Here is a 12,348-nt window from a genome sequence, read left to right as displayed (position 1 = left end):
CTTTCACAGGTGCTTCATACTCTGCACTCAGCCTTACCATATGGGATTGGCTCTGAGAATCTCACACCAGATGACTGACAAACATGTCATAGTACAGTGATCTGGGACCAGATCCTGCCTCTCTTAATGATCTCCCGCAGGGACATTGCAATATTCTAGGATATTTCCTGGAGCCCTCTACTCTATACAGGTACACTTCCAAGTAGAAACAGAAGCTTTGATTCTCACTGGGACCCCTGCTCTGTCCAACCAACCTCTCTAGAAATATGATGTTCTAATCTCTCCTGATTAGAACATTGCACGGTCTCTCACTGTGCTAATTTAGTAAAGGTAAAAGAGAAACAAGAAAGAGCAAACTATGCAGGGAGCAATATATAAGATTCCTTTACTTAATGTATTTATCTGATATACACAAATATTGAGAAGTATAGATTCATTTCATAATGGTCAAGAAAAGAGGAGGAGGAACCTCCATGCCAACAGTATATATAAATTGGAATCAATCCTGCATAAGCTCCAGCTAAAGCTTAGCTACGAGGTACTAACTCTTCTCATAAAGAAGCAATAGTTCTCCATCATTTGAAGCACACTGAGGACTCAGACAGCTGGACGCTGAGGGTGTAGTCTCCTCACTCGAATTCTGTACCTGCATCACAGAGCAATGAAATATTCCCAAAGAATTATTAAGGATGAGGTGGGGAGCCGAAATAAAAAAGATGAAACCACAGTCTGCCCTACCATCCATTCTGCTGGACATTACCACCATCTTGGCCCAGTATGACCTTCCCACTTTTCTCTGGGCCTCCCTACTTCCCACCTCCATCCTCTCATTATATCTTACCTACACTTGGAAACGACTCTAGTTTTTCCACTGATCTTCATCAACAAGCAATCGAAATAGCAACTGTGTATATAACTCCTTAGAAACCTCAGGTATGACTCATTTGAACGGATCCTGGGTCACACCTACCTCCTGATCTTGGAGAGTCTCCCAGAGAGTCCAGAGGCAACTACAGCACAGCCTCAGGGACATAGACACTGGCAGCAGCCACTTGGGGGAGCTCCTTCTACCTCGTGGCCACTGGTACCAGCAGGCATAATTTCAGAGTCCTCCCTCTTTCTTTTTAGCCTCAGGGTCTAGCCCTACCCATTTCCACCAGACTATAGACACAAGTACTAGGATGCTGAAGGCCAAGCAACTAACTGAGCAGGGGCATAGCCCCATCCACCAGCAAACATGCTGCTTTCAGACCCTCTCAATGCACAGCTGCCGCTGGACATGGGCCCAGCAACCAAAAGCCCCAGGACCAGCCTCCACACCTAAGTGGAGAGGCACCAGCCCCAGGGTCCTTGGCCCCTCTGACAAGTGAGCCTGCTCTGGCCTTGGAATCAGTCTCACCGTCGGCAGGTGATTACTGCACAGGGACTGGATGGAGCTTGGACCTACCCAACAGCAAATCTGCTCTAGCAGTGGGATCAGCCTCATACACCAACAGGCACACACCAGCTCCAGGAATACCACAGCCCAGCAGCCTGTGTGACCAGAACACTCACTTGCAGGCCAGAAGCAGCCATGGACTCACTTGGGTCTTGACCCTGCCCATCAGAATGACAGCACAAGATTAGGGATACCCCAGACCCTGCAGATAACTGTGTCAGGAACAGTGATCCAACACCAACTCTGAGACTCCTGGGCCCTGCAGCCAGAACTCAGGACCTGTGTCTTCCTCCCAGTAGCCAGCATCACCCCAGTGACTGGGCACTAGCCCTGATATCACCTGGACTGCAATTCTACCCATAAGTGAACCAGCACTAGATTTGGTGTCCCACAGAGTCGTGCAGGCAACTGCCTTATGATTTAGCCTCACCAAGCAGCACAGACAGCCTCCATACAAGGCAGAGTCTGTCAAACAAGCAGTCTGGGGGCAGCCAAGCCTACCAGACCACCCACAGTAGTCAGCCCACCACAATAGAAGAGCCCAAGTAGCCAACATAGGGGGTACACCTAGAACATATAGTTCTAGTGACCAGGGGACAGTGGGCTTCTGGGACACATAGGACCTCTCCTACAAAAGGCCACTTCTAGAAGGTCAGGAAATGTAACGAACATACTACATACATAGCAATAAAAACAGCAAGTTAAGAAAAATGAGGTGACACTGAAACACGATCCAAATGAAGGAACAAGATAAGAACTCAGAAGAAGATCTAAGTGAAGTGGAGGTAACCAATCTCCTCAAAAAATAGTTCAAGGTAATGACTATAAAGATGATCAAAGAACTCAGGAGAAGAATGGACGACCAGAGCAAGAAGGTAGAATTTTTTAAAAAAGAGTTAGAGCATTAAAGAACAACAAAACAGAGATGAGGAATACAATAACTGAAATGAAAAGTACACTAAAAGGAAACTACTGTAGACTAAATGATACAGAGGAATGAATCAGAAAACTGAAGGACAGAGTACTGGCAATCACTAAAGATGAACTGTAAAACAATAGATTAAAATGAAATGAAGAAAGTTGAACAGACATGTGAAACATCAAGTGTACTAATATTTGCATTATACTGGTCCCAGAAGCAAAAAGGAAAGAGAAAGCAGTGTAGAGCATACCTGAAGACATAAGAGCTGAAAACTTCCGTAACCTGGGAAAGAAAACAGACATCCAAGTCCAGTAAACACAGTAAGGCCAAAACAGGATCAACCCAAAGAGGACCACACCAAGACTCATTGTAATTAAAATGGCAAAAAAATAAAGATAAAAAGACACTATTAAAAGGAGCAAAGGAAAAGCAACAAGTTACAAACATGGAACTTGCATTAAGTTCTCAGCTGACTTTTCAGGATAACCTCTGCATGCCAGAAGGGAGTGGCATGGTATATTTAAAGTCATGAAAGGGAAAAGCCTATAACCAAAAATACTCTACCCAGCAAGGCTCTCCTTCAGATTTGATGGTGAGATCTAAAGTTTTACAGAGAAGCAAAACTAAAAGAGCACAGCATCGCCAAAACAGCTTTATGAGAAATCTTAAAGGGGCTTTTCTCAGTGAAAAAGAAAAGGCCATGACTGAAACATAAAAATTAGGAAAGGAAACTTACTAACGGAAAAACCTCATTGGATAAGGCAAATATTCAACAAAGGCAGTAAATCAACCACGTACACAGCTAATAGGAAGGATGAAAGAAAACAGTAATAAAATCATCTTTATTCACAATAAGAAGTTAAGGGACACACAAAACAAGTAGATGTAAAATATAAGGTCAAATTCAGTAACTGTGGGGGAGCAGAGTAACAATGCAGGGTTGTTAGTGTCCACGTGAAACTAAGAGCTCAGCAACTGAAATAATCACACACACACACACACACACACACACACACACACACACACACACCTGAAAGAAATCCAAACATCATATTAAAGATAGTCCTCACATCACAGATGAATAAAAGGGGAAGAAAGGAACAGTGAAGAAATTAAAGAGGGATTCTAAAAATACCCAAGAGAAATGAAAATGAACACACAGTGATCCAAAATCTATGGGACACAGCCAACGCAGTTCACAGGGGGAAGTTATAGTGATACAAGCTTATTCTTAGGAAACAAGAAAAATATCAAATAAACAACCTAACATTACACCTGAAGGAATTAGAAAAAGAAGAAAAAAACAAAACTCAAAGCTGTCAGAAAGAAAAAAATTAAGAAAACAATACCATATGCAATCACACCAAAAAGAATAAGATACCTAGGAACAAATACACCTAAGCAGGTAAAAGACATGTACTCAGAAATGTATCAGCCATTGGTGAAACAAGTTGAAGGCAACAGAAAAAGATGAGAAAATATAGCAGGTGCATGGACTGGAAGAATTAATACTGTTAAAATAACCATACTGCCAAAGACAATCTACAGATTTAATGCAATCCCTATCAGAATACCAAAGCATTTTCATAGAACTTGAAAAAGTAATTTTAAAATTTGTATAGAAACACAAAGACCCCAAATAGCCAAACAATCTTGAGAAAGAACAGAGCTGGAGGCATCAGGCACCTTTACTTCAGATTATACTGCAAAGCGACAGTAATCAAAGAGCATCGGACCGCAGCAAAAACAGACACAAAGATCACTGGAATAGAATAGAGATCCCAGAAATAAGCCCACACACGTATATTTAATTGATTTATAACAAAGCAGGCAATATGGAGAAAGAACTGTCTCTTCAATAAGTGGTACTAGGAAAACTGGTCAGCTACATGGAAAAGAATAAAATTAGAGTATTTTAGCACACCGTATATAAAATTAACGCAAAACTGAATAAAGACCTAAATGTAGGACCTTAAAACCCCGAGAGGAAAATACAGAACATTCTTCAACATAAATGATAGCAACAGTTTTGCGTTCAGTCTACTAAGGCAAATGAAACAAAAGCAAAAATAAACAAATGGGACTTCACTAAACTTAAAAGATTTTGCACAGCAAAGGAAACCAAAGACAAAATGAAAAGACAACCTGCTGAAGGAGAGACAATATTTGCACATGCTAAGAGGTTAACACCAAAAAGATGACCAAGCAAGGGTTCATATCTAAACTACAGAAACAGCACATACAACTCAATATCAGAACTGCACCCAAAATATTTTTTTAAAAAATGAGAAGACTTAAATAGACATTTTTCCAAGGAAAAAATACAGATAGACAGCCAGAATGCACAAAGATGCTAAACATAGCTAATCGGCAATAAAATGCAAATCAAAACTATGAGATATATCACCTCAGTCTTGTCAGAATGGCTGTCATCAACAAGGTCACAAATAACAAAGGTTAGTGAGGATGTGGAGAAAGGGAAACTCTTGTAAACTCTTGATGTGAATGTGAAGTAGTGCAGCTACTGTGGAAAGAAGAATGGAGGTTCCACCAAAAACTAAAAATAGAACTACCATAATATCCAGCAATTTCCCTCTTGGGTATATCAGAAGAAAACAAAAACACTATTTAAAAAAAAAATAACTGCACATCAATGTTCATAACAGTGTTATTTGCCATAGCCAAGATATAGAGTCAAACTAAGTGTTCATCAGTAGGTTAGGGGATAAAAAATGATATTTATGATGACTTCAGCAAAAAAGGAAATGTTGCTATTTGCAATAACATGGATGGACTTGGAGGGTATTATGCTTAGTAAAATAAGCCGCAGAGAAAACAAGCCTGGTAGGTTATCACTTACACGTGCATCTAAAACACTGAATACAACAACGACAATGAAACAGACTCACAGATTAAAGAACAGACTAGTGGTTACCAGCAGCGAGAGACAGGGCGGAGCAGCAAAATAGTGGTAGGAGGTTCTGAGGAAGAATCCACTCTGTATAAAATCAATAACCTACAGTGACGTTCTGTATAGCCTGGGGAATAGAGCCACTCTTTTATAATAAGTATAAATGGAGAAGAACCTAAACATTTATGAGTCACTATGTTGTACCTCTGAAACTAATATAATAATGCAAATTAACTATAGATCAATAAAATATAAAGTAAGAAACAATAAAGGGGAGACAGATTATTAGATAGAAATCAATTAAATAAACACAAGTTTTGGAAATCAAGGAATTAAAAAACAACATGTAAGACAACATTGGCCTTTAAAGTGTACGATCTATTCATTTAAAAGAAATCATTTAAGTGGTGAAAAATGGTACCCATTCTCACAATTTTGTATATCTAGGATAAATTATTATCTACAAAAATATGTTACAAATGTTCACTCAAAAAGAGAAAATTTGGATTAACCCACTTTAGTATACAAATTTAATATCAAAGTCTCTATGTAACATTGATGTGAACAAGTTCTGTTAGCCACTTCTAGTTTCTTTGTGATGTAAAATCTTTTAAAGCATAAAAATCAGCCTTTCTACATCATCCCATTAGACATACATAGACGCTAAAAGAAATGAGAAGACAGAACAATCAACCAGGAAGGTGAATTTACTGAGAAACAGTCATTCGTTCTCCCTCCTCCTTTGCTTTTCCTCCTTTTCCAGGTCTCTTTCGGTTCCAATCAAGAGAAGTCTTGAGAATTCTGAGAATATTTCTTTGAGGGCTTCAAATCACCATGCCTACGTCCTCTGCCACAACTACACACACGGGAACAAAAATAAACCTCTGCTATCTACTCATGTAGGAGAGATTCATGCAAAGTAAACTCCTACATGGAGACCAACAGGTGAGTTTTCTACCTGTTCTTTATAATGTCCTTCCATTATAGTAAATCCCACACATTATGAGGCAGAAGGGGTTATGTGAGCTCTTCCTTGAAGTCAAAAACCTTGCATTCATTTCAAGTACCTGGTGATCATAGGGTACAGCCAGGGAAGGTGCCATCACCCTCGGGGGGGGGGCGGTGAATGGGCTTCCGCAACCATGCACCTCCTGATGAACAGATTCTGAAGAAACAAAGGGCAGTCACACCGCAGCCAGCCTGTCAGACTGTCGGGCCACTGGGCAACCCCACCAGTCTGGAAGTGCCCCATAAGTTGCTCAAAGCAAAACTCTGCCCCCTCGTGAAGCCAGGCAATTTGGGCCAGAGAGTCAGAGGAGACCGGTAATCAACTCCTCCTCTCTGCTCACCTCCTTGGGGTTACAGCAACCCCATCTCCAAACCCAACTCTGATCCTGGAGTGCCAAGGTGGGAGCGCAGGTGGGCTCTGCCGGTGCTTCAGCGCCTTCTGGGAAGCCCCCTAGTTTGAATATGATTTGAGTTTGATCCTGAGAAACCATCAGAACTTCCCACCAGAGATAAATGAGGAGATTCTGGCCTTTATTAGTGCGCACGGTGAACCCGGTTGTCCTGGCTGTACTTGCCAACCCTCCTATTTTACGCACCTATGTTTATCCACCTTCCTCCTTGTGAGTACCTTTGACTAACCCTGAGCTCAGATTCCTGACCTATTACAGTGACTTTTTCAGTCTTTCTTTAAAAATGTACAGGTAGGGCTTCTCTGGTGGCGCAGTGGTTGAGAGTCCACCCGCAATGCGGGGGACACAGGTTCATGCCCCAGTATGGGAGGATCCCACGTGCCGCGGAGCGGCTAGGCCTATGAGCCATGGCCGCTGAGCCTGTGCGTCCGGAGCCTGTGCTCCACGACGGGAGAAACCACAACAGTGAGCGGCCCGTGTACCGCAAAAAAAAAAAAAAAAAGGGACAGGTAATAAAATGAATTTAACCTAGAAGCAGCAGCTCAGTAAGGGAAATAAAATCATCAGAAGTTATCTAATCACAGCCACAGCCATCCAGGGCCCTGTCTTATCTGCTGGGGCATAAGAATGGGACCTTCCTAAACTTGAAGGGCATCCAATCAGATAAGTTGATTACGCTCACCTCTGGCTCTTCCAGGGACTGCTAGGCAGTCTACCCAGTGTATACTGACTGCAAAACACGGTCATGGTTTTGAAACACCTATGCTCCAGGAAAGATTTTTGCGGTGCATGGGGAAGGTTTCTTTTTGACATCAAGCAAAACATAAGTCACCAAGCCCTTTGAGCACAGGGCTTCTTAAGAGGGAAGTAGAAGGAAGGAATGGGCAGAAAACATGATCTCCTCGGAAGTGCAGGGCGTTTTTCCAAAAGAGTAGGATTTAGTCTCAGTTTAAGGAGAACACCTTTAAATAGCTGGGACAGCTCCAAACTGCAGTTTAGGGAACGAGTGCTCCAAAAGAACAGTGCTTTACAAGTCCTGGCCAGGCAGCAAGAGGATGAAGAGTTGGTTTTGCATAGTTTTGAACGCAGGAGTAAAGAAACCGAGGCATCTCTGACTAAAAGGGCCTGAGATCCTATGGCATCAGTGGGTCAGTCAGTTGCAGGGGGCAGGGGGTGTGGGGGGCGATACTTCTCTCTCAACATCTCCCAGGGCAGCCACCCCTCCCAACCCCACCCCCCTACTCCCTTCACCCTTCCTCCCTCCACTGTTGGGTCCCCAGGGACAGCACTTCTTAAGCTGGAGCGCTCAAGCACCATCTCTGCAGTCTGGATTCTTCCTGGAGCCTGGCAAGTTCTGGGACAGGAAGCCAGGTCTGCAAGGCCGCTGGGGTGCAGTCAGCCCTGGAGGTCTGGAGGGGAAATGGAGCCCTGAAGCCCACCCACGTCCTTGAAGCCGAGGGAGGAACACATCCTTCTAACAGTACTTCTCAGGGGTCAGCATGCTCCCCACCCGACGGTGATCCATACTCACTTGAGGCAACAAGGACTGCCTCTAACTGGCCCCCTCGATTGCGCCTTAAGGGTCCTCGCACATGTGTGATAGCGCAGGCCCTGGATCTCTTTAGTCAGCCTAGGCCAGTGCTGCCGGGGTCCCTCCAGTCCCATCCCCCAGCCCCTCCCTCTGGGACTGTATCTAATAGAAGAAAGAGCACAGAGGAATTGGCTAAATCAAGGGACCTGGGAGCCTGGGTATGAGTTTGAAGACCGAGAACCTAAGGCACAATTACATATTATTGGAGACTCTTGTGGGGTGTGTGGGGTGAGGTTAGGAGGCTGAGAGGCTGAGTCGACCTGGTGAGTCCAGCCCCAGGACACCACACAGCCCCGTCCCCCCTTCCCTGCCATCAGACAAGGGGTGCCGCAACTCCAGCCGGGACTCTGCACTTCCCCCTCCCTGATTCTCCTCCAGAAGAGCAGGTGGTCCCGCTCTGAGGGCAGCGGCAAGACAACGGACCAAGTCCCCCCGCACTAAGGCGCTACTGGAAGCTCTTCCTGCACAGCAGTGCTGGCTTGGAGCAAACCCGAGCACCGCCAAAGTTGGTCTCGTCCTGCAGCGGAGGGACGCAGGGTTTAAGCCAGCTGCCCTGGCTTTAAAGCAACCAGCCCCCCCTTTAAGTCAGGTGACCCGACTTTACATCACTGTGTGCCCCTCAAGCCTGCAACTTCAAAAGTTGGGAACTTCACTTTGATCCCAGCACCTCACATAGCTGAAGGCACACTAGTCACCCCCAAGCCTGGCTTAGAGGCAGGATATAAGGTAAGGGGGTGGGCGTGCACTCATGGTGATGAGGGTGCACTTCATGTACCAGAAGGGTCCAGGCACCCTGGGGTACAGCTACCAGTGCACGGTACAGCAGCTCCCTGGCAAAGCTGGCGAGGCCCAGGGAGAGCAGGCACACCCATGCGTGCAGAGGTTCCAGGACGGGAGCTGGGGCACAGCCAGCCGGGAGGGTGTGAAAGTGGAGGATCTGAGCCTTTTGTGAAAGGCAGACACAGAGGATGGATGAGAAACAAAGACCAGATGAAATATGGATTTGAAAAACACACCCTGCTCTTGAAATTGGGGTGGGGGGCACCCCAGACTTGAGACTTCTTACTCCCCAGTACCTAGTGCTTTGGCCTTTGCCCAATTACTTATAAAATTTACTGATACTATCTAACCCATAGAATACCGCATTTGTAGTGGTATTGCATGTTAATGTTTCTATAGTGGAAAAATCTTTTCTACAAGAAACATGTACACTATCTGAAATCAATTAAAACCCCTCTTTATAAAGTACTATATTGGACTTCCCCGGTGGCGCAGTGGTTAAGAATATGCCTGCCAACGCAGGGGACATGGGTTCGAGCCCTGGTCAGGGAAGATCTCACATGCTGCGGAGCAGCTATGCCCATGCGCCACACCTAGTGAACCTGCAGGCCACAACTACTGAAGCCCGTGTGCCTAGAGCTGGTGTTCCACAACCAGCGCAGCAAGAGAAGCCACTGCAATGAGAAGCCCGCGCACCACAACAAAGAGTAGCCCCCGCTCGCCGCAACTGGAGAAAGCCCGCGCACAGCAACGAAGACCCAACACAGCCAAAAATCAATTAATTAATTAATTAATTTTAAAAAGTACTATATCCTTCTGTACAACTTCTCTGGGAAGCACAGAGATGGCGTGGGAGAGTGAGAAAGACCAATATTTAGTGCACATCTCTCATGCAGGTGCTCTGCTGGCTCAGATACATTTATCCCCACTTTACAAAGGAGGAAATAAGCTCAGAGAGGTTTAGTAATTTTCCCAAAGCCAAACAGCTATTGAGTGGCAGAACCAAGATCTGAACCAAGTCTGTTGCCTCCAAAGCCTAAGTCCTCATCACAACAAAACTCAATTAATATTTACATTTATCGAATTACATTGCAGCCTGGGGAGTTCTTGGCACAATCCTGAATAAGAGTGAGAAAGAAAGAAATAGCATTGTTCCTACAGTCAACCAAAATTTTTGGAGCAGCGGCTAGATGCCTGGTCCTTTTTGGGGTTCAGCAGTGATCACGACAGGAAAAGTCGTGCTTTCATGAACCATGTAGTGGGGAGGAGAGACGGGTGCAACTTGGGTGAGGGATTTCAACTTGCTGGGCCTCTGTTTTCTCATCTGGAAAATGGGATGGGTGTTCCTCATTTTCTGGGATTGTCCGGCTGGACATTCTCTGATTCCATAAGAAGCATTTGTTTTCCTGTTTCTTTAAAATTCATTCAAGCCATGAGCCGTGATGCATGTTGTTAGCTGCTCCCCAAATCACTCTTCCCCACCCTTTTCCTGTGATCAGGTCTTTCCCGAAACATGACTCACAATCAGTCAAGTCACAGAACCTAAGGGGCACCCAGCAGAAAAATTCCAACCCTTGCTTCTCAGGAGCTCTGTGGTCTACCTGCCAGGTAAACTTAACTCACCTGGGACAAGGTGGCCATCCCTGGTTTCACATCAACATGATCTCAGGCACAAACCTCCTTTTTTTCCATTTGGTCTTTAAGTTACTTGTTGAAACAACTGTACAAATATGACAAAGGTATAAAATCAGGCATCTTCTGCCCCCAGCGCCTACTAATACATGATGTTCTGCCACTTTAATGATAAAGATAGAACATTTCAACATTCTGCTGCCCTCATCATTTGTCATTTTTGTTGATATTTCTATTGAAGACATCTTTCAATATTTTAACAATGGAACATTTATTTAGGTTGTTCCAGACCCAGCCTTTAGTGGTAAGGGATTTGTTGTTATATTTCTATTGTTTCCTTTAAAAACCATTATCCTATTTAAATGGATTAAGTCAATTCTATAGGCATGTATCTTATGATATTCATGAAGTTAATCCATAGAGGGCAGTGGTACAATTGATCACACTTGAGAACCTCTAGTAACACAGTTAAGTGTACATATTATCTACGTGTAAACCGAAGTACATGCCGAGTGAGATTCTCCTACCCTTTTCACTCTGTGCCCCTCAAGCCTGTGAGAAATGGAATATTTCTTGCCATCTCAGTAAACAAAGGATGTCACAGTCATCAGCCCTTGCAGCCCTCCAGTGTGAGCCGCGAGCCCTGAGGATCTCAGGATATGCAAATACAGAATGCAGGCCCCAGAGCGCTGAGGTGCATATGAAAGGAAGGAATTCAGGGAGCCCAGCCTCTGGCATCTCCGCAAACAAAGAAAAGCGCTGCATTCCTCACGTTGGGAGAGCCGGTTTTCCTTAGTTAACAATCACCTGCTGATGGTCCCCATTACCTGCGCCAGTGCCCTGCCCTGTCCCCTCCCCCCGGTCCTTTAGCTCAGGGAGGAAGGAGGGCAGAGGGACTCCGCTGAATAAGGGGCCTGCGAGCCTCGGGAGGAGTTTTTAGCCGCCTTCCCCGCAGTCGGGGGGAGGCGCGCTGACGCTGCAGCCGGGCCCTGCGCCTCCCTTGCCCCGTTTCCCCTCAGGACACTCAGGCCGACCCCCTCCCCACGCCCCCCAGGCCCCGCGAGCCAGGCCGAGGGCAGGGGCGAGAGGAGGGACCGAAGTTCCCGGGACCAGACGCTGGGGGCCGCCCTTTCTGCACAGCAGCGGCGGGTGGCGGCGAACCCCTGCCCCTCAGAAGCTGGTCTTGCCCTGCCGCCAGGGCACCGTACCAGGCGGAGGGTCGGCGCCCACTTACCCGGCCCGCCGTCCGCATGACTGTCGCGGCTTCGGCCTCCGGGGCCCCTCCAGAGCCGGCAGCGTCAGTGAGGCCGCCCTCGCCGCGGGCTCCGGGGCAGTTCCGTGAAGGCGGAGGGAAGAGACCCCGAGCCGGGAGCTCCAGCTCTTCGGAAACGCGGGCTCCGTTCTGGGCGCAGTGGGTGGGACCGCTCTGCCCCGAGGCCTTCTGGGAGGGACGGAGGCGCCGGGGGAGGGAGCCGCCAGGAGCGCAGGGCCCCGTCGGGGGTCCTGGAGGGGCGGCCCGGCCTGAGGGCCCCGCCCACTGTGACCGCAGCCCAGGCATTTTTCCTGGAGTCCTACACTACAAAGTTAGAAAGATACACGGTCTATAGTAAATATTCACAAATGATTGTTGCTGCTGTGCTTACTATCCTATTAAAG

At 46.1% G+C, this 12,348-nt stretch overlaps 1 long non-coding RNA gene across 1 annotated transcript; it reads right to left on the bottom strand.

Annotated features, from left to right (window-relative positions):
* Positions 1-452: 452 nt before the first annotated feature.
* LOC309798017 lies at positions 453-12,101 on the bottom strand. Its single transcript, XR_014292912.1, has 3 exons — positions 11,927-12,101; positions 10,684-10,780; positions 453-646 (listed from the first exon to the last, which is right to left on the bottom strand). It is a non-coding gene; the product is annotated as an uncharacterized lncRNA (long non-coding RNA).
* Between the last annotated feature and the right edge of the window lie 247 nt (positions 12,102-12,348).

The sequence above is a fragment of the Mesoplodon mirus genome (genome assembly GCF_964341445.2).
Source record: "Mesoplodon mirus genome assembly, contig: HAP1_SCAFFOLD_1413, whole genome shotgun sequence".
NCBI classification, from domain to species: Eukaryota; Metazoa; Chordata; class Mammalia; order Artiodactyla; family Ziphiidae; genus Mesoplodon; species Mesoplodon mirus.
Note: the sequence above shows the minus strand (reverse complement) of the source record. Positions and strands in the feature narration are given on the sequence as shown.